Here is a 19471-nt window from a genome sequence, read left to right as displayed (position 1 = left end):
TTTGAAATCAATTGAAACTCACCTAAAATAATGCAGATCTATCAGGTTAGAGCTGGGAATAGACCTACTTTCTTATTGTGCTTTAATTATAATTTTCTCTAAACCATTCTTCAATAATTAAAAAAGAAACAAATTTTAAGACAGGGTTGTAGAGAAAGCATTATCTTCTTTTGCTAGGTAACTGCACTTACCAAAATAAATAAAATGATAGTATTTCGATTTTTAAAGTCTGGCATTTGAATCGGTTTCTGGATTTGTTGAGAATTGGATGGGTTTTAAAGAGAAAGGTAGTGATGTAGGAAATCAGGGATCTTGTGGTTTTGCATAAAAAATATTTTCTATATACTATAGTGATAATTTAATAGGAATAAAATATTTATTGCTATTGGAAATTTCCCTGTCACAAATTTTCACTATTTCCCCCTTACCCTGCTTTTTTTTAACCAATAAAGAAACTCAGTTTTAGGGAGTTTCCAACGTAACAGAGCTAGTTTGAAGAAACTGTGAATCTGTTTGTGTTTAACAATTCTAGTCTTATTTATTAACTGCTTCCAAACTTCTATTCATATAGGAAACTGCACTTTCAAGAAAGAGTAGCTACTTCCTTTTCTTATAGAATGGAGACAGAAAATTTTCTATGTATCTGAAGAACTAGTGATCAGGCTGAGAACTAGTTAAGGGAAAATAAATAAATTTTGATCTCTATCAACATGGCAATCCTTTGGATCTGCTTTCCTTTCCTTCTGAGGTCATAATGTCACTTGGTGTCCGTTTACCATATCTCTCTTATTCAATCACCACAATGTAATTTTAAAATATTTTGGTTTCCTTCTTTTTAGTTTTATTGAGGCATAATTGACAAGGAAAACTTCAAACTGTACAATGTGATTAATATATCTATACACTGTAAAATGATTACCACACTCAAGCTAAATAATATATCCATTATCTTACAAAGCTACCCTTTTTTGTTCCAGAAACTATATTAATTAAATATGAAGGAGGTGTTAGAAATAAAATTAGTTATTAGGCAATTACACAAAATCATATTGCATTTCGAGAAACTATTTAACCTCAATTGATAGAAATCCAATACACTTACACACTGCTACTTCATTGGAAGTAATTCTCCACATTTAAAAATTGCACTATTGTTATGAAAAAAATATCAAAATACAGTTGATAAAATTGAAACTTCAATAAGAAAAACACTTAATAGTCATTTCAACCCAATTTTTGTTTATAATCAACAAATAATTGTACATATTTATGAAGTACATTGTGATGTATCAATATATGTATATATTCTATAATGGTCAAACCATTGGGGTTAGCATATGTGTTACCTCAAACCTTTATTGTTTCTTTATGGTGATAATTTTCAAGGTGCTCTTTTCTAGCTATCTTGAAAAATAAAATAGAATATTGTTAGCCTAGTCACCCTACAATGTTATAGAATAATGAAATATTTCTTCTAACTATATTCTTGTACTCATTAACCAACACTTCTCCCTATACTCCCCAGCCTCCTCTGGTAACCAATATTTTACTATCTGCTAACACAAAATCAATTTTTCATATTTCTGTGCCCAGCTTACTTCACTTAACACTATGTCCTCAGGTTCACCCATGTTGTCGCAAACTACAGAATTTCATTCTTGTTTATAGTTGAATAGTAGACCACTGTGTGTATTTACCATATTTTGTTTATAATACTTAATGTTTAATTTTCGTGGCTAAATAATAATTGCACATATTTATGTGGTATATGTAATATTTTGATTGAAGTATACAATGTATAATGATCAAATCACGGTAATTCAGATACCCATTACCTTAAGCATTTATCATTTCTTTGTGCTAAAAACAGTCTCCTCAGGTTATTTTGAAATATAAAATAAGTTATTATCAACTATAGTCACCCTACTGTGCTACCTAACACTAGATTTTATTTCTTCTATTTAACTGTATTTATGTACACATTAACCAGTCAGTCTTTATCCCCTGCCCTCCCAACTAGGCTTCTCAGCCTCTGCTAACCATCATTCTACTTTCTATCTCCATAAGATCAACCTTTTTAGCTCCCACATATGAGTGAAAACATGTGATATTTGACTTTCTGTGCCTCACTTATTTCACTAAATATCGTATTATCCAGTTCCATCCATGTTGTTGCAAATGACAGGGTTTCATTTTTTATTATGGCTAAATAACATATGTCACATAAATGCACCACATTTTCTTTCTTTTTTCACTGATGGACTCTTAGGATTATTTGATATATTGGCTATTGTGAATTGCACTGCAATAAACATGAGTGCAGCTATCTTTTCAATATACTGCTTTCCTTTCTCTGGAATATATATTCAGAAGTTGGATTCCTAGGTCACAGGATAGTTACATCATTAGTTTTTGAGGATTCTTCATACTGTTCTCCATGGTGGCTGTACTAATTTACATTTCCACCTCAGACAGTTTAGGAGGGTTGTCTTTTTTCCATATCTTTGCCAGCATCCATTATTGCTTTTCTTTTACTTCTTTTCTTTTTAATAAAACACTTTAATGTGGGTGAGATGATATCTCATTGTTGCTTTAATTTGCATTTCTCTGATGTTGAGGACTTTTTCATATGCTCTCTATTTATATTTTTTAAATTGTCTGTCTCAGTAAATTGTTGTACTTCTTTATTTTTAATAGGTTTGTCTTTTAGTCTTCATATGAAAGATTTGAGGAGTTTACACATCACAATCACAGTCTTAGAATATTTTGTATTTCTTTGTGTGCCTACTTTAATCAGTGAGTTTTATACCTGGAGATGATTTCCTGTTGCTTGTTAACATTCTTTTCTTTCAGACTGAAGAATTTTTGTTAGCATTCCTTGTAAAACAAGTCTTGTGTGTATAAAATCCCTCAACTTTTGTTTGTATGAGAAAATAATAATTATTTATGTCTCCTTAACCTTTGAAGCCTAACTTTATTGAATGTAATATTCTGGGTTAGAATGCTCCCCCCACCTCGGTACTTTGAATATGTCTTTCCAATCCCTCCTGGCTTATGAGGTATCTGCTGAGAAGCCACCTGTCAGATGTATCAGAGCTCTTTTACATGTTATTTGCTTTATTCTCCCCTCTTGCGGCTTTTGGGATCCTTATATAATTCTTGAATTTTTGAGAGTTTGATTATTTATATACCTTGAGGTAGTTTTATTTGTGTTCAGTCTACTTGGTGTTCTTTTTTCCTCCTTCAACCAGACACTTTTGTCTTTATCTGTGTTTTCAAAGTTCTGTTATTTCTTTTTTGAATAAAAGTTCTACCCTAATATATTCCTCTGCATCCTCTTTATGGCCAATCATTCTCCAATAACTAGTATTTGCCTCTTGACTCTATTTTCTAAATCTTATAGTCATTTCCTTATTATAATAATTATTGTAATCGCTTTTCTAACTATGTATTTTCATGTAGGCTATATTTGAATTACTAATACTTTCTTTTGCTTGACCAATTCTGCTGCTGGGAGACTCTGGTCATTTTCTCAGTTTGTCAATTGAATTTTCAGCTCAAAAATTTTCACTTAATTTTTAAATTATTTCAAACTTCAGGTTAAAAGTCTCAGATGGAATTTTGACTTCTATTTTTATATTACCTTGAATTTCATTGAGCTTCCCCAAGACAGCTATTCTAAATTTTCTGCCTGAGAGGTCATGTATTTCCATCACTCCAGGACCGGTCACTGGATTATTATTTAATCTATTTGGAAAAGTGCTGACTTCCTGGATGTTCTTGATCTTACCTGCTTACACTGATGTCTGGGCATTGAAGAGAGAAGCAATTATTCCAATCTTCCCAGTATGGGCTTGTTTGTGTACATCCTTCTTGAGAGGGCTTTTCAAAAATCCAAAGTGAATTGAGTTTTGTTGGTTAAGCCTACAGCCACTACAGCTGCTTCAGCAATAGTGGGCACCCTAAGTCCAGGAAAACTGCAATTCTTGAAATGCCTAGGTACAGTCTTGGGTGACTTGGAGAAGATAAGGGAGAATTTCCTGGGTATTAAGGCAAAGTCCCCCACTCTCTTTTCCTCAAACTGAAGGATTCTCTTTCAGCATTGTGGTACATTGAGTTGGTGACGAAGTGCCATGGGCACTCCCATGGCCACCACATCTGGCACCATATTGGGTTGCAACTGAAGCTGATGGCCTCTCAGACCAGCTCATTTCTGGAGCTGGCCCAAGGATTGTGGCCTCTACTGTTTGGCTGTTGCTGATGTTTATTCAAGGTCCAGGGCCATTTTAGTCAGCAGGTGGTGAATCCTGCTGGGCTGAGTCTATTCCACCAGGACAGAGGATTTCCTTCTGGCTAGGAGTGGGTCTAGAAATGCTATCTAAGGGTAAAAGTCTGAAATCAGGGCTTCAGTACTTTTCCTGTGCTGTCTTTTGTTGTGTGTGAGCTAGTATCCAAGTTGCAAGAAAAAGTTCACTGTGCTCCTTCCCTCTGTTTCCCCCAAGGTTGAAGAGTCCCTCTTGACACTACATGGCTGGTGTTGTACTGGGCTGCATCCCAATTCCACTGCCTGGGAGACCAGCACATCACTAGGTCTTGCCCAAAGACTGCCATCACGATGACCTGATTACAACTCAAATTAATTCAAGGCTCCACTTTAATCAGCCTGTACTGAAGTCTGCCTGGACTTGAGTTCCTTCACCTGGGGCAGGAGATTTCTCTCTGATCTAGGGCTACTTGAAATACTTCTTCCTTGAGTACCAAAAAATTCTGCCCAGTGTAGTTTTTCATTGTATTAGAATGGCACTGAATCCCACATTCATTTCACTTTGTCTTTCACAATCACAGAGATTCTCTCTTCACTGCTCTGCCTGGGGCTGAGGGGAGGTGGTGTAAACAATCCAAGAGTTCTTCTGTTCTTTTCCTGTATTTTTCAATGTCTCTTTTATTGTTATTTATTAAAACAAAGTACTAGGATCATTCATTTGATTATTTGCTTTTTTAGGAAGGTGCTTCTTGCATGGCTAGTTGTTCTAGTTGTTCAATATGGTGTTTCTACAGAGGGTTCACCACTGGAGGCTTTTACTTGGCCCTAATGCACCATCTCTGACCCTACCAGATTTTCTTTTTTTTGTCTTCAACTTTTATTTTAAGTTCAGGAGTATATGTGCAGAATGTGCAGGTGTGTTACAAAGATAAACATGTACCATGGTGGTTTGCTACACAGATCATCCCATCACCTAGGTATTAAGCCCAGCATCCATTAGCTATTCCTCCTGGTTACGTTCATTTCCCAAACCCATCCTACAGGCTCCAGTGTCTGTTGTTCCCCTCCCTGTTCTCCTAATTCAGCTCCCACTTATAGGTGATAATATTCTGTCTTTGGTTTTCTGTTCCTTCATTGGTTTCCTGAAAATAATGGCTTCCAACTTCATCCGTGTTCCTGCAAAGGGCATGATCTCATTCCTTTTTATGGTTGGGCAGTACTCCACCGTGTATATGTACCACATTTTAAAAAAAATCCATTCTGTCACTGGTGGGCATTTGGGTTGTTTTCGTGTCTTTGCTATTGTGAATAGTGAGTGCTGCAATAAGCATATGTGTGCATGTATCTTTATAAGATAATGATTTATATTCCTTTGGGTATATACCCAGGAATGGGATTGTTGGGTCAAATAGTATTCTTATTGCTAGGTGTTTGAGGAATTGCCACACTGTCTTTCACAATGGTTGAATTAATCTACCTGCCACTAACAGCAAAAGCATTCCTTTACCTTTACAACCTCGCCAGCATCTGTTATTTCTTGATTTTGTAATACTCATAATTCTGACTGGCATGTGATGGTGTTCTCATTGTGGTTTTGATTTGCATTTCTTTAATAATCAGTGATGTTGATCTTTTCTTTTTTTGTATGTTTGTTGGCACATGAATGTTTTCTTTTGAGAAGTGTTTGTTTATGTCCTTTGCCTGCTTTTTAATGGGCTTGTTTGTTTTTTTCTTGTAAATGTGTTTAAGTTCCTTATAAATTCTGGATAGGAGTCCTTTGTCAGATGGATAGATTGAAAAATTTTCTTCTACTGTGTAGGCTATCTGTTCACTATGATGATTGTTTCTTTCGCTGTGCAGAATCTATTCAGTTTAATTGGGCCCATTTGTCAAATTTGGCTTTTGTTGCACTTGCTTTTGGTATTTTTGTCATGAAATATTTGCCCATGCCTATGTCCTAATGGCACTGCCTAGATTTCATTTGAGAGTTTCTATAATTCTGTGTTTTACATTTAATTATTTAACCCATCTTGAGATAATTTTTGTATATGATGTAAGAAAGGGGTCCAATTTCAATTTTCTGCATATGATTAGCCAGCACTCTCAGCACCATTTATTAAATAGGGAATCATACTCCATTGCTTGTTTTTGCCAAGTTTGTTGAAGATCAGATGGTTGTAGGTGTGCAGCCTTGTTTCTGAGTTGTCTATTCTGTTCTGTTGGTCTATGTGTCTGCCTTTGTGCCAGTACCATGCTGTTTTGGTTACTGTATCCTTATAGTATAGTTTAAAGTCAGATAATGTGATTTCTCCAGCTTTGTTTCCTTTTGCTTAGAATTGTCTTGGGTATTTGGGTTATTTTTAGTTCCCTATTAATTTTAAAATAGTTTATTCTAACTCTATGAAGAGTGTGAATGGTAGTCTAATGGGAATAGCATTGAATCTATAAATTACTTTGGGCAGTATGGTCATTTTCACAATATTAATTATTCCTATACATCAGCAAGGAGTGTTTCCCTATTTGTTTTCTTCCTCTCTGATTCCCTTCAGCAGTGGTTCACAGTTCTCCTTGAAGAGGTCCTTCACTTTCCTTGTTAGCTGTATTTTTGGGTATTTTATTTTTTTTAGCAGTTTTGAATGGGAATTCATTTGTGATTTGCCTTGCTCCTTGTCTGTTGGTGGTATATAGAAATGCTAATAATTTTTCCACATTAATTTTATATCTTAGACTTTGCTGAAGTTGCTTATTAGCTTAACAAGTTTTGGGGCTGAGACTATGGGGTTTCCTAAATATAGGATCATGTCATCTGCAAAGAGGGATAGTTTGACTTTCTCTCTTCCCATATAAATAGCCTTTATTTCTTCCTCTTGCCTGATTGCCATGGCAGGACTTCCAATATTATATTGAATAGGAGTGATGAAAGAGGGTATCTTTGTCTTGTGCCAGTTTTTATGGGGAATGTTTCCAGCTTTTGCCCATTCAATATGATATTGACTATGGGTTTGTCATATATGGCTCTTACTATTTTTAGATATGTTCCTTCAATACCTAGTTTTTTGAGAGTTTTAAACATTAAGGAATAATACATTTTATCCAAGGCCTTTTCAGCATCTATTTAGATAATCATGTGGTTATTGTGTTAAGTTTTGCTTATGAGATGAATCACATTTATTGATTTTCATATGTTGAATCAAACTGCCATCCCAGGGATGAAGCTAACTTAATTGTGGTGGATAAGCTTCTTGATGTACTGCTGGATTCAGTTTGCTGATACTTTATTGAGGATTTTTACATCAATGCTCATCAATGATATTGGCCTGAAGTTTTCTTTTCCATTTTTTTTTTTTTTTTTTTTGTATTTCTGCCAGGATTTGGTATCAGGATGATGATAGCCTCATAGAATGAGTTAGGGAGGAGTCCCTCTTTTTCAATTTCTTGGAATTTTTTCAGTAAAAATGATACCAGATCTTTGTTGTATCTCTTGTGGAATTCAGCTATGAATACATCTGTTCCTGGACTTTTTTTTTAGTTGGTAGGCTATTTATTGCTGCCTCAGTTTCAGAACTCATTACTTATCTACTCAGAGATTCAATTTCTTCTGGGTTCAGTATTGGGAGGATGGATGTGTCCAGGAATTTACCATTTCTTATAGACTTTGTAGTTAGTGTGCATAGAGGTTTTTATAGTATTCTCTGATACGGTTGTTTGTATTTCTGTGGGGTCCATGGTTATATCCCCCTTATCATTTCTGATTGTGATTATTTGATTCTTTTCTCTTTTCTTCATTAGTCCACCTAGTAGTCTATCTATTTTATTAATTTTTTGAAAAAACAGCTCCTTGAGTAATTGATTTTATTTGAAGTGTTTTTCTTGATTTTATCTCCTTCTATTCAGCTCTGATCATGGTTATTTCTTGTCTTCCATTAGCTCTGTTTGTTCTTTGAAGAACATTTTGGTTGATTTCATCTCTCAGCCATTGTGAGTAGTGTTGCAATAAAGAAAGAATCTCAGCTCTCTCTTCAACATATTGATTTCATTTCCTGTGAATATGTGCCCAATCATGGAATTGCTGGGTTATATGATAGTTTTATTTTTAATTTGTTAAGGAAACTCCATACTGCCTTCCATAACAGCTGTACGAATTTACATTTACACCAACAGTGTATTAAAAGTATACTCTTCTTTTAATTCTTACCAGCATTTGTTTTTGTCACTGTTGTTGTTGTTTTTGTCTCTTGATAATAGCCATTTTAACTGCAGTTACATAATATCTCTTGGTTCTTTTTATTTATATTTTTCTCATAACTAGTGGTATGCTTTTGTCAAATACCTGCTAGTCCTTTTTATGTCTTTTTTCGAGACCACTTCTTTTGAGAGCTATTCAGGTCTTTGTTCATTTTTAATTGGATAATTTGAGTTTTTTGTTTGTTTTCCTATTGAGTTGCTCTGGTTACTTATATACTTTGCACGATAACCCCATGTTGGATGCATAGTTTGCAAATAGTGTTACTCATTCTGGAGGTTGTGTCTTTTCTCAATTAATTGTTTTATTTGTTGTGCAGAAGCATTTTAGTTTGATGTAGTCATATTTGTCTATTTTTTCTTGTCTTACCTGTTCTTTTGAGGAGCTATAAAAAAAAACTTAGTATGGGTTCATTATTAGAAATTTGCAGGTTTCTTTTGGTGGTGCCATTTTTCTTTTTCTTTTTTGTATAATTCTTATATCTTTATGCTGATGCTCATGTATTTGAGGAGATAGCCACCACTTCCAGCTTTTGCAAGTGTTCTTTGGTAGTGTTAGATATTTATTATTTAATATTAGAACTCAATCACCCACCTGCCATTATTTCCAATTGTGGGGAGGCATTATTATTAGCATTGTAACCTACATACTACTTTGAAATTAAATTTTTGCCCCACCATTGTTTCCTAGCTTGGTGAAGACTTATTGAGAGAATCAGAATTGATGAGGCCACTGGAATTTAATCAGAACTTAATCACCAACCTTTTTGTTATTTCTGGGTCGGGGAAAGGCTCCACACCAGCACCTGCTGTTGGTGTGGTGTTGGAATGTGTTCAGTGTCTCCATCGTGGTGCCTCTGCTGATCAGAATCCAGATAAACCACCACAATTTGTGCCAGTTACTGCATTTGCTGTCCCGACCCTTTGTTTCCAATATACCCCATGTGTTTCAGACCCCCTGGAACTCCCAACGCTTCTTGTGGAATAGGACAAAATTGGACTTCCCACAAAAATCCCAGACTACTGAAGAGATTAAAGTACACCTTCAAATTCCTCCTCCTACTTTAAAAAAATCGGTTCCAAAAAAATTCTCCTTGAGGGGCATTGCACCTCCTTGGGAAAGGGGCTAGCATATGCTGATTTGCATATGTTGAACAAAACTTACATGTCACAGATGAAATCTAAAATATTTATCTTTTTGTGGTCACAGATTTTCTTGTTTCTTTAGGCCCGGTGAGGCGATTTCGTCTCCCTGAAGTTCTGGTAAATGTAGAATAACATTCTTGTCTTTGATTAGTTGTTAGTGGTACTTTTGTTTTAGGGGTGAGTGTGATGATCCTAGGAATATTTTAGTTTACTATCTTGCTGATTTCGCTCCAGGTAACTTTTGTGTGTATATGCTTATATTACATAAGAACCACTCTCTTATAAAATTTCAAGCATACAATGTATCATTTTGACTTTAGTCACTATGCTTTAAATTAAATATATAGATCTTAGTCACATTATAACTACAAATGTTTACCCTTTCACCAACATCCCCTAACTACCCATCTCTCTGGCCCTCAACCCCCAATTACTACACTTCTACTTACTCTCTGTTTTTATGATTGTGACATTTTTTATTTCAACTATGTGGAGACTTCAAAAACTTCATGGAAATCATAATTAATAAATAAAAATGGAAATGTAAGATTTATTTCTCAATCTAAGCTCTATTAAATCTATGACATTTTTATAAGTGATTATTGCTACCATTTAGTCCATCCTTGAAGGACTGAGAGTCCTTGGAATTTAACTATGTCAATGCAAAGAAACTAAAAACTTTGAAAAAAGGTTAGACAAAATGCTAACTAGAATAAAGAGCTTAGAGAAGAATATAAATGACTTGATGGAGCTGAAAAACACAGCACGAGAATGTTGTGAAGCATACACAAGTTTCAAAAGCTGAATTGACCAAGAGGAAGAAAGGATATCAAAGATTGAAGATCAAGTCAATGAAATAAAATGAGAAGGCAAGATTAGAGAAAAAAGAGTGAAAAGAAATAAACAAAGCCTCCAAGAAATATAGGATTATGTAAAAAGACCTAATCTATGTTTGATAGTGTACCTGAATGTGAAAGAGAGAATGAATCCAAGCTGCAAAATTCTCTTCAGAATATTATCCAGGAGAACTTTGCCAACCTAGCAAGGCAGGCCACCATTCAAGTCCAGGAAATACAGAGAACACCACAAAGATATTCCTCAGGAAGAGCAACCCCAAGGCACATAATCGTCAGATTCAGCAGGGTTGAAATGAAGGAAAAAATGCTAAGAGCAGCCAAGGAGAAAGGTTGAGTTACCCACAAAGCGAAGCACATCAGACTCATGGTTGATTTCTCGGCAGAAACGCTATAAGCCAGAAGGGAGTGGGGGCCAATATTCAACATCCTTAAAGAAGAGAACTTTCAATCTAGAATTTCATATCAGCCAATCTAAGCTTCATAAATGAAGGATAAATAAAATCCTCTATGAACAAGCAATTGCTGAGAGATTTAATCACCACCAGGCCTGCCTTACAAGAGCTCCTGAAAGAAGCACTAAACATGGAAACAAACAACCAGTACCAGCCACTCAAAAAGCATACCAAATGGTAAAAACCCTTGACACAATGAAGAAACTACGTCAACTAACTGGCCAAACAACCAGCTAGCATCAAAATGGCAGGATGAAATTCACACATAACAATATTAACCTTAAATGTAAATGGGCTAAATGCTCCAATTAAAAGACACAGACTGACAAATTGGATAAAAAGTTAAAACCCATCAGTGCACTATATTCAGGAAACTCATCTCACGTGCAAGGACACACATAGGCTCAAAATAAAGGGATGAAGGAAGATTTACCAGGTAAACGGAGAAAAAAAAAAAAGCAGGGGTTGTAATCCTAGTATCTGATAAAATGGACTTTAAGCCAACATAGATCAAAAAAGACAAAGAAGGGCACTAAATAATGGTAAAAGGATCAATGCAAAAAGAAGAGCTAATGATTCTAAATATATAAACACCAAATACAAGAGTATCCAGATACATAAAGCAAGCTCTTAAGGACCTACAAAGCCATGTAGACTCCCACACAATAATAGTGGAAGACTTTAACACTCCACTGTCAATATTAGACAGATCAATGAGACAGAAAATTAACAAGGATATCTAGGACTTGAACTCAGATCTGGACCAAGCAAACCTAATAGACATCTACAGAACTCTCCATCGCAAATCCATAGAATACACATTCTTCTCAGCACCACATCACACCTACTCTAAAATTGACCACACAATTGTGAGTAAATCACTCCTCAGTAAGTGCAAAAGAAAAGAAATCACAACAACAGTCTCTCAGACAACAGTGCAATCAAATTGGAACTCAAGGTTAAGAAACAAACTCAAAACTGCACAACTTCATGGAAACTGAACAACTGGCTGCTGAATGTCTAAAGGATAAACAATGAATTGAGGACACAAATAAAGATGTTCTTTGAAACTAACGAGAATGAAGACACGACAAACCAGAATCTCTGGGACACATTTAAAACAGTGTCTAGAGGGAAATTTATAGCAATAAATGCCCACATGAGAAGCAAGGAAAGATCTAAAATTGACACCCTATCATCAGAATTGAAAGAGCTACAGTAGCAAGATGAAAAAACTCAAAGCTAGCAGAAGACAAGAAGTAGCTAAGATCAGAGCAGAACTGAAGGAGATAGAGACAAAAAAAAAATTCAATAAATCAATAAATCCAGGAGCTGTTTTTTTGGAAAAATCAACAAAATAGACAGACTGCTAGCCAGATTAATAAAAAAGAAAAGAGTGAAGAATCAAATAGATGCAATAAAAAACAATAAAGGGGATATCACCACTGATTCCACAGAAATACAAACCACCATCAGAGATTACTACAAACAACTCTATGCACATAAAACAGTAAACTTGGAAGAAATGGATAAATTCCTGGAAACTTGCACCCTCCCAAGCCTACACGAGGAAGAAATTTAAAAATTGAATAGGCCAATAACAAGGGCTGAAGTTGAGGCAGCAATTAATAGCCTACCAACCAAAAAATTCCCAGGTCCAGATAGGTTCACAGCAGATTTCTATCAGACATAAAAAGAGGAGCTGGTACTATTCCTTCTGAAACTATTCTAAATAATACAAAAGAGAGAATCCTTCCCAAATCATTTTAAGATACCAACATCTTCCTGTTACCAAAACCCAGCAGTGACTCAACAAAAACAGAAAACCTCAGGCCAGTATCCATGATGAACATAGATGCAAAAATCTTCAATCAGATACTGGCAAACGGATTGCAACAGCTCATCAAAAAGATTATCCATCAGAATCAAGTAAGCTTCATCCTGGGGATGCAAGGCTGGTTCAACATACACAAGTCTATAAATGTAATCCATCACATAAACAGAACACTGGATCAACATACACAAGTCTATAAATGTAATCCACCACATAAACAGAACCAAAGACAAAAACCACATGATTATCTCAATAGATGCAGAGAAGGTCTTCCAAAAATTCAACAGCCCTTTATGCTAAAAACTCTCAATAAACTAGATATCAATTAAACGTATCTGAAAGTAATAAAAGCTATTTATGACAAACCCACAGACAACATCAAACTGAATGGGCAAAAACTGGAAGCATTACCTTTGAAATCAGGCACTAGACAAGGATGCCTTCTCTCATCACTCCTATTCAATATGGTATTGTAAGTTCTAGCCAGAGCAATTAGGCAAGAAAAAGAAATAAAGGGTATTCAATCAGGAAAAGAGGAAGTCAGATTGTCTCTATTTGCAGAAGAAATGACTGTATATTTAGGAGACCACATCATCTCAGCCCCAAATCTCCTGAAACTGATAAGCAAATTCAGCAAAATCTCAGGATACAAAATCAATGTGCAAAAATCACAAGCATTCCTATACACAAATAACAGACTAACAGAGAGCCAATACAAGAGCGATATCCCATTCCCAACTGCTACAAAGAGAATAAAATACCTAGGCATACAACTAACGAAGGATGTAAAGGATCATTTAAAGTAGAACTACAAACCAGCACTCAAGGAAGTAAGAGAGGACACAAACAATTGGAAAAACATTCCATGCTCATGACTCGGAAGAATCAGTATTGTGAAAATGGCCATAATGCCCAAAGTAATTTATAGATTCAGTGCTATCCCCATCAAGCTACATATGACCCTCTTCACAGAACTGGAAAAAAACACTTTAAACTTCATATGGAACCAAACGAGAGCCTGCATAGTCAAGATAATCCTAAGCATAAAGGACAAAGCTGGAGGTATTATGCTACCTGACTTCAAACTATATTACAAGGCTACAGCAATCAAAACAGCATGGTAGTGACACCAAAACAGAGATATAGACCAATGGAACAGAACAGAGGCATTGGTGGCAATGCCACATGCCTAAAACCGTCTGATCTTTGACAAACCTGACAAAAACAAGCAATGGGGAAAGGATTTCCTGTTTAATAAATGGTTTTGGCAAAACTGACTAGCCATATGCAGAAAGCAGAAGCTGGATCTTTGCCTGATACCTTACAGTATAATTAACTCCAGATGGATTAAAAACTTAAACATAAGACCTAACACCATAAAATCCCTAGAAGAAAACCTAGGCAAAACCATCCACAACATAGGCATAGGCAAGGACTTCATGACTAAAACACCAATAGCATCAACAAAAAAGTCAAAATAGACAAATGGGATCTAATTAAACTCCAGAGCTTCTGTACAGCAAAAGAAACAATGATTAGAGTGAAGCAGCAACCAACAGAATGGGAAAAAATATTTTGCAATCTACCCATCTGACAAAGGGCTAATACCCAGAATCTACAAAAAAAAAAAACTAAAACAGATTTACAAGAAAAAAACAAACCCATTCAAAAGTGGTAGAAGGTTTTGAACAGATACTTTTCAAAATAAGACATATATGAGGCCCAAAAACATATGAAAAAATGCTCATCATTACCAGTCATTAGAGAAATACAAATCAAAACCACATTGAGATACCATCTCATGCCACTTAGAATGGTGATCATTAAAAAATCTGGAGACAATGGATGCTAGAGAGGATGTGGAGAAATAGGAACACTTTTACACTGTTGGTGGGAAAGTGTTCAACCATTGCGGTTGACAGTGTGTCATTTCTTCAAGGACCTAGACAGAGACATTCCATTTGACTCAGCAATCCCATTACTGGGCATATACCCAAAGGATTATAAATCATTCTATTATAAAGATGAGTTTTTAATGGCTGTATAGTATTTTGTAGGGACATGAATGAACATGGAAACTATCATTCTCAGCAAACTGACACAAGAACAGAAAATCAAACACCGCATGTCCTCACTCATAGGTGGGTGTTGAACAATGAAAACACATGGACACTGGGAGGGTGTCTGTTGGGAGGGTAGACAAGTGACAGCAGGGTGTGGGGAGGTTGGGGAGGGATAACATGGGGATAAATGCCAGATATAGGTGACGGGGGGATGAAGGCAACAAACCACATTTCGATGTATGTACCTATGCAACAATCCTGCATAATCTGCACATGTACTCTAAAACCTAAAGTACAATTAAAAAAAAATTCATTGTATGCTCTGCCTTTGTCTTCAGCTGACCTGCGCACAATTTCTTTAGCACCTAGTGATTCAAAAGTTTTGTTCAACTCGAATTTTTGAGTCAGGTTGTGTAATCTTAATCAATTGAGATGCCTGTCATGTTTGTCATGTTTGTTATTGTTTCTGATGTTCATTGTTGGTCCTCTTTAGGGAACAAACACGATGATTTTTTTTTCTTAAAGTGAGGTGAATGGTCTACCACTGTAGGCTTCATCTTCAACATGATCTCATCTCTTTGTAAAATGAAGTATTCATTAGTAAACTGCTAATTTACTTGGGGAATTATCTCCATAAATTCATAAAACATTAGTTATTTCAACATTTTAAAACTCAAACTTCACCATAAATTTGATGTTTGTTCATGGTTAAATTTTAGCAAAATTTATGCTTTTCTGATAGTCTCTTTGCAAATGGTTACTTAATTCTTCTTCATGCCTCAAATTCGACCTATTCAGAAATATTAACAAGTTAATATGATTTTATTTTGGTGCAAAATTTGGTTTTGAAATTGATGCATAATTTTGTCATAAAACACATTTTCCATGAACTCTTTGATTATCCTTTGTATAATTGCATGACATCCATCAAAAAAGACATAGAAAAGGCCAACAGTTATATGAAAATGTCTTCAATATCATTGATTATCAGGGAAAAGAAAGAAAATCACAACCATAATGGTGTATCACATTACACTTGTTAGGAAGGCTATTATTAAAAACAAAAGATAACTGGTGTTGGAGAGGACACGAAGAAAAGAGAAATTTTGTAAATGTTGACTTGAATGTAAATTGCTATGGCCATTATGAAAAGCAGTATGAAGATTCCTAAGAAAAACCCCTAATATCCATCAGATCCAGCAATCTCACTTCTGGATATATATTCTAAGAAAATAAAATCACTATTTTGAAGAAGTATCTGTCCTCCAATTCACTTCAGCATTGTTCCCAATAGCCAAGATTTGAAGGCATTCTAAATGTCTGTGGACAGATAAATAAATAACAAAAATGTGCTATGTATGTACACAAAAGTATATTATTTAGCCTTATAAATGATAAAAATCACTCTTTGTGCAACAACATTAATAAAACTGGAGGAGGTTATGCTATATGAAATAAGCCAGATAAAGATCATCTACTTTTTAATATGTAAATATGTGAGGGTTTGAGTGACTTGCTAAAATTTCTTATTTAAATAATAAACGCTGGATAGATTAAAATGAAATTATGTTTTACTTGGAAAAACACATTGCTAAACTGTTATGATAATATATAATTAACAGAGAATTACTATATATCAGGTATGTTGATGTGTTCTTTTGCACAATATTATGGAATCCTTAGAAATAGTTACATTATTAAGTCAAACTGACTGATTAGGACCTGAGACTTAGAAAAAATAGGTAATTTGACAGATATCATAGGATGTCAAGTGTAAGGGATAGTATTTTACTCTAACATCTTTCTTGAGAACCTATACTATCAAGCACCATTATATATTGTTTCATATAGCACCTCAGGAGACAGTTAAAAATGTGTTACTGAAACATAAAGGTTCCAAACTTTCTGTCCCACAATGAGAAGTACCAGTATAAAACTATTTTCTGTGTAAATTATTTACTTCTACTGTGACAAAAAAACACCAAAATAATTTCCCTCCCTTTGCTTCAAATTAGAAATTAAATATCAAACATGTTGTACTCGTCCATGTCTTGCAATGCTTAGATAAAGCACAGCAATAGGTACATTGGGTGAAGCCTTTGGTTTTTGTCTGTAATTGCATTCTAAACCTTTGTGTGTCTTATTTTTAATTTTAAAATTTCATGTTTCTTGATTTTGCAAAGTTGCAAAGGGTAAAAATACTCCCAGAAATTATTGACCTCTCTGTTCCTGAGAAGATAGAATAATCGAATTTCCATTAATTAAAGTAATTTAGAATCTAGATTTCAAACATCTTGTAGTATCAGGTTTCCCCTGCCACAGTCATATTTCTAAAACTTAGTTATTTGTGCAATCTAACTTGCTATTAACAGCTATAGAATACAGTTACTCTTCAAACCATATGTTTTGAGACAATTAATCCTGACTCTTAGTATATTGTCCCAGTTCTGCTCATATAGTAGCCACTTTTTGGAAGGCCTTATTAATTTATCATTCTCCCTGGGTACAACAGAGAGCAGATTCATGTAGTGTAATTTTCTTCTCTTATAAGGTGATTATCTTAAAAATGCACATTTTATCTAGGTTGAGACAGAAAGAATAATTAACTCCAGGTTGCTGAAACTAATATGTAACATTTTACCATATTACATCATGAAAATATAAAAGCTAAGGTAGATTTATTTTTTTTTTCACATGGAGAACATTAATCAATTTGGGACACACAAAACCGTCTAACAGCAAGTCATAAACACTTTTTAATGCCTGGTTGGGTCTGGATGGGCTCTGGATTTGTTAAGAAGGCTCTGAGCCTTAACGAATAATTTTTCCTGTATGATTAGGCCAGCTTAGTGTTACTTCTCTAACTTGTAACCAAAGAAACATAGTGGAAACAGCTACTTAACTACCTTACCACTAGGAAAGACCTTACCGTCTAAATCTCAGGTTGATCATAACCTTTATTTTCTTTGTGGTTGTCATAATTAAACCAGAAATTTATGTATATTTGCAACCATAATACCTAATCAAATGTAGGACTCAGATATTCTATCTGTTGTTAATTACCAAAACAAACAGAAATCACTCCCTACTCATATTTATCTTGGCCTTTAGAGCATATTTAAGAAATAGGGCAAGATTTTCTGCTCTGCTTTAGGGACTTTTTACATTTAACCTCCTCAAATTACCAAAGGATAAAAATATTTGATAAGACACCATTACTATTTATTACCATTTATTTACCCAAAATAAAATAAAAACATACTATAAATGTCCCTTAATTACAATTGATTGTGCAAATGTTTATTATTTACAAATGAAAGGTAATATTTAAATTGGGAAATACCATATTCCTGTAATAATTTCTAAATTTTACAAAAGGAATATATTTTGAATCATATTGCATATGTTAGCATTGGTATTTTGCATATTTGATACTGTAAGGGGAAAAAGACATGAAACATTATATTCTGATCATAATTTAACCATTTTATTTCTATGAAATATAACAATTGGGCCCGAGGTGGAAATATAACTTTAAAAAATTCTAGGGAGAATTGCTTTACAATAAGTATAATTACATAATTATAAAGATATTTCTTTGGACCAATAGGGTTTTATTTTGCTTTGGATGGTATATTTCAATGCTTTCTTTCATAAACAAATCTCTAAACATGTCAAGGTATTATTATGTAAGAATAAAATTGATGGGCTAAAGTTATAATAGAATCCAATGTATCTGAGATATTTTTAATTCTTGAAGTACAGAAAGATTCAAAATTATACAAGATCAGCTCCAGTTACAATAATAGTAACCATTTTCTTTTTTCTATATCTGTGAGTCACTTCAGTAGGGTTTAATAGAAAGATGTAGCAGTTGACATTTTTATAAATATTCTGGAACTTAGTCACAGGTCAGTTATATTCCACAGGAAGAATTTAACTGGAACTGCTGCAAAATGAACATTGCAAAAAATCCCTTGCTGATTGCTTTATTTATTTTATCACCTACAAAAAAGAATTTTGTGTTAAGTCCTTTTTTTTTGGATTCAAAAAGCAGACTATTGCTGACAATGTGTGTGTGTGTGTGTGTGTGTGTGTGTGTGTGTGTGTGTTTACAGAACAAAATATTACTTACCTTTCTTGTGTCGGGGCAGTAGAATTTGGAGGTATTATCATCAATGCCAATATCAAAATGTACATTTCAGCAATGTTAAAAATCACAAGTGTAGAGCACTGGAAAAAAATTCCGTGCCTGTTCCTCCTTGGGCTGCTGTTTGTCCTTTCCGTTTTTCTTTTGGCAGATGATGAGTGTGAGGGTTGCTGTGTTAATGGAAGAGGAAAACCAAGACTTCTTTGAGCTCAAGGCACAATGTAAGCCACTGCTCCCTCCACTTCCAAGAGGTTCTCAAAATATAAGAAATTGAGTGATCACTGTCGAAGGTATAAAACTATAAGTTACAGATTGAGTCTTGGCTTCTATAGAAACAAAAGTACATTTTTCATATTAAAATATTGTGCTGATTTACATTATTAAAAGATATGACTAAATTTAAAGGAAAAGCTAAAGGAAAATGAGGGAATAGTTTAAGCCAAATTTTAGTTTTGTGTACTGA

General features: G+C 34.6%; 1 pseudogene; it reads right to left on the bottom strand.

Annotated features, from left to right (window-relative positions):
* Positions 1-19058, bottom strand: part of LOC116556729 — a 31848-nt pseudogene extending 12790 nt beyond the window's left edge.
* Positions 19059-19471: the final 413 nt, after the last annotated feature.

This window comes from Sapajus apella, unplaced genomic scaffold (genome assembly GCF_009761245.1).
Source record: "Sapajus apella isolate SASKATOON/1434 unplaced genomic scaffold, GSC_monkey_1.0 scaffold1, whole genome shotgun sequence".
NCBI classification, from domain to species: domain Eukaryota; kingdom Metazoa; phylum Chordata; class Mammalia; order Primates; family Cebidae; genus Sapajus; species Sapajus apella.
This window is presented reverse-complemented; position numbering and strand designations above follow the sequence as displayed.